The sequence below is a fragment of the Vigna angularis genome, chromosome 10 (assembly GCF_016808095.1).
Source record: "Vigna angularis cultivar LongXiaoDou No.4 chromosome 10, ASM1680809v1, whole genome shotgun sequence".
NCBI lineage: Eukaryota > Viridiplantae > Streptophyta > Magnoliopsida > Fabales > Fabaceae > Vigna > Vigna angularis.
In genome coordinates, this window is record NC_068979.1 from 30,911,764 (window position 1) to 30,915,805 (window position 4,042).

The following is a 4,042-nucleotide window of genomic DNA, read 5'->3' on the forward strand; positions in this document are numbered from 1 at the left end:
CCAACATTGTTGGAGGCTTAACTCAATTGAAAGTTCTCGAGATAGAAGAATGTGACATGCTAGATCAAATAATTGGAGATATTGTTCCATCAACAGACCGTGATAAAGTAATAGACGAAGGTAAGCATCCATATTTCTATAGCCCTTCAATTCCAACAACAGTTGTGAAGCATAGCCTAGTTACATTACATGGTATTCCTTAGCTAACAATAGTGACACATGTAGCTTCGAACTTATATATTGTTTCATTGCAATGTTATTTTCCGTTAGTAAGGTTCAAACTCAGGACACTACTAATCTAATTTTACTTAAATCAATTACTTGTTGATACACTACAAGCAATATTTTTTAATTTATAATTGCTTTTCAGGAACTCTATCCAGCCCTGGAGGCCTTAAGATAAAACGTTGTGGGAAGTTAGGCTCAATTTTTACAGCATCTATAGCTAAGAACTTGATTTCTTTGGAAGAATTGTTCATAAACGACTGCAAAAGTTTGAAGGATATAGTAACTCACGAAAGGGTCAATAAAAATCAGGAGGAAATCATTGTTGAGAATGAGCATGATTGTCAGAGTGATATTTCAATCTTCCAAAGTTTGAAAAAGCTACATATCATTGAATATGACTTATGGGAGGGTATATTCCCTTTTTCTCTTGTTCGAGAATTGAATGATATAACAAATAAAGAGGCTGCTGATTTGAAAGACTTCTCTAGTCGAAATAATACTCAAATTGAGCTTCCTGCTTTACAAGTACTTGAACTTCGTCGTATTCGGGACATAACCATTGTTGGTAGTTATGATGTGATATGTCCATCTTTAAGAACACTATCATTGGATATTGGGAGATATGTTGGGTTTTTCAACATAAATTGTTCAAGCCATGCTTCAGAAGCTACAAAAAGGGATTCTATTGCAATCAAGGTACGAAAAACCATCATTTACATTGTTTCTATCTTTGTGAATTTACAAAAATTAATCTAAATATTTGAATTTCAAGATGATGTTGTGTAAAAAGTAATAAATGGTCTTACATGCCCTGCCACTTACTAGTGACCTGAGTTCATATCAATAGCTGCAACATAAATTTTTAATATGTAAGTATTGGGATAGATTATTTGGAATAGATTAACTTTGGAAAATTATTTTTTTAATAGACTAAACAGAGAGCAATTATTTTTGCGAAGAAACAAGTGAATCTAAATAATTATAGACATTGCTTAAAATAATAATCAGAGTTAAAATAATATTTAGTTTGGTTTAAGAAGTATTTTCGTGTATAAATTGCAGATATCGAACACAGATTTTGATCCGCCGGTTGAAAGTGTTGAATGTCTTTCAAAACAACCACATGGTTTGAACTTGATTATGACACACAATATTAGAGAGATTGAACTGAAAGGCTTTGATAAGGCAAAGTACCTTTTTAAACTCTCCATTGCTTCATCATTGACGATGTTGGAAATTTTGACAATTAAGAACTGTGGTGGACTTGAGTACATTATAGACACTGATGATGAATATGGCAAAGAGAATATGAAAGCTATCTTTCCCAACTTAAAAGAGCTCTCAGTGTATGAATGTTCCCAATTGAAATATATGTTTGGACAATATGACGTAGCTAATAAGGATTATAAGGAGATTCATATTCAATTCTCAGCATTGGAAAGACTCTGTCTTCGTTTTCTACCAAAGTTTGTTAGCATTTGTTCTACCAACAATCTCATTGTGACGTGGCCATCTTTGAGGTACTTTGAGTGTTACGAATGTTTGTATCCATTTTATGGTTCAAGAGAGCCTATAATCACAAGTACGAAGGTAATCTTGTCTTTTTTTTCTTTTTATGATTATTAATTAATTTTTCTTTTTTCGTTTATGTTTTTACATTTGCTCTTGATGTCCTACAGGATCCGAAAGGGATTCAGAACCATCTCCCCACTTTGCAAACTCTATATATAATGGATTCTGATGCAGAACGTATTTTTTGTCTTAATGAACATGAAATGATTGACCAACAAGTGAATTTAAGTTTAAAGGACTTGGTGTTACGATTTCTACCTCAAATGACTTATATTTGGGTGGGTCCCAACAATTCACTTACTCTCCAACATCTTATCACATTAGAAATATGGAATTGTGGAAAGTTGGAAGTAATCTTTCCAAAGTCTGTTGTAAGATGCTTACCAGAGTTGAAGAACATAATCATAACAAAGTGCATGGAATTGAAGCAGATCATGGAAGAAGACGAGTCAAATCTTCTTCATATAGATGGAGGCTGTGAAGTAGAGGACATTATTGGATGTGATAAAGAAGCTTCAAACAATTATTTTGCCTTCCCAAATCTTGAAGAACTAGAAATATTTGGCTGTGCGAAATTGGAAGTAATCTTTCCAAAGTCTGTTGTAAGATGCTTACCAAAGTTGAAGCTTTTGACGATAAAAGAATGCAAAGAATTAAGACAAATCATTGAAAAGATTATTCTTTCTCCTCAACCATGCTTCCCAAAACTAGAAGCATTGCATGTTGAAGATTGTCACAAGTTGAAAAGATTATTCTCTGGATCTGCTTCTAATGACCTTCCCAATCTTCATCTTCTGGCCATAAATGGAGCCAATGAACTAGAAGAGCTTGTTGGATGTAAACAAGTTAAGATTAAAGTTGAGCTTCCAAGACTCAAACTTTTAATATTTATGCATCTGGAAAACTTCAGTCAAGAATTGCATAATGTAAAGAATTGCATTGTCTACAAATGTCCAAAACTCTCTTTGACTTCAACAACTACATTTGAGAAGCTCCTTGAAGATTTTCCTTATAAAGGTAATTCTTTTATACATAAATGTTGGTCTTAACTCGTATACACTCTCAAAAAGGAAGTTTATGAGTTTCAAATTAAATGTAATTTTATCTCACTTTTATTCAACAACGAAAATATATTACTTATTAGACTCAAATTATTTTAAGAAAATTAACTCTTTTTTTAGTTATTTTCACATTTTGTTTGCACTATTACAATTTAGTTATCTATGTAATTTAATCTATCTTAGTGTACTATATATTACAATTTATTATTTTTTAATTTTTTTATGATGTCAAGAAATATTAAATAATTGTTATGTTAACTAAATGCTTTGAAATAAGTCTTGCATATGTATATATTGGCATGGTTTCCAATTCCCAACCGAGTACCACCAGAATTTCTTAAAATTAGAACATTAACTTAATTTTTTGCTGCAAGTCTTTTAATATTAGGTTCTGGTAATTTTAGTTATGAAGACGTAGAGTCGCCACTTTATTTTGATGGGTGATAAAAAAATTCCCAACTTTTTATATCTGTTTCTTTTTATTTTTAATTGTAATGCTATAATGATCCATCATGGAAATTTGAGGTTGTATTCCTTTTTGTTATGAATTTCATTTTCACGTGAATTTCCTAATATATATATCTTTCTACAGATTTCATAAACACTGAAGTTGGTAGTTGGATATTTGAAGGCATAGTAAAATCTATTAATGATAGCAGTGAGTCGACTTCATCACAGGTTAGAACCAACCAATCTATAAATATGAATATAAATATAAATAAAATGAAAAAGCCAATAATGTCTCATTATTAGAATAACATTTTTCAATTTAACGTATTAAATTTGATCTCCTTTTTATTAAAACAAATCAATGTGATCCATTAAAATTAATGTACCATCAAAGTTCTTACCAAACCTAGCTTTTGCATTGTAAATATGAAGCTGACAACTTTATTGGAAAAAAGTTATAGCATATCACTGATAGACTAGCAATACCAACTACTAACTACTGTTTTAGAATTTAGAAGCCCACCTCTAATTTGTAATATTACTAAACATAAAAATGGATTTTGTAATATTAAGACTAACTCCTAAAAGGAAAGTTGGTGTATGAGGAATGAAAGAGTGAAGGAGGTTTTCCATACCAATATGCACTTGAAGAAGCAATAGTAATATATAGGGCTCCTTTCAAACTTTAGAGCCACTCACTCAATCGTACTTTTTCAATTTGTAATACACAG

The 4,042-nt window shown here is 31.1% G+C and overlaps 1 protein-coding gene across 1 annotated transcript in view; it reads left to right on the forward strand.

The window, feature by feature from the left end:
- Nucleotides 1–4,042, forward strand: part of LOC108334989 (uncharacterized) — a 52,033-nt gene that overhangs the window by 44,097 nt on the left and 3,894 nt on the right. The gene's annotated exons all lie outside the window — the stretch shown is intronic.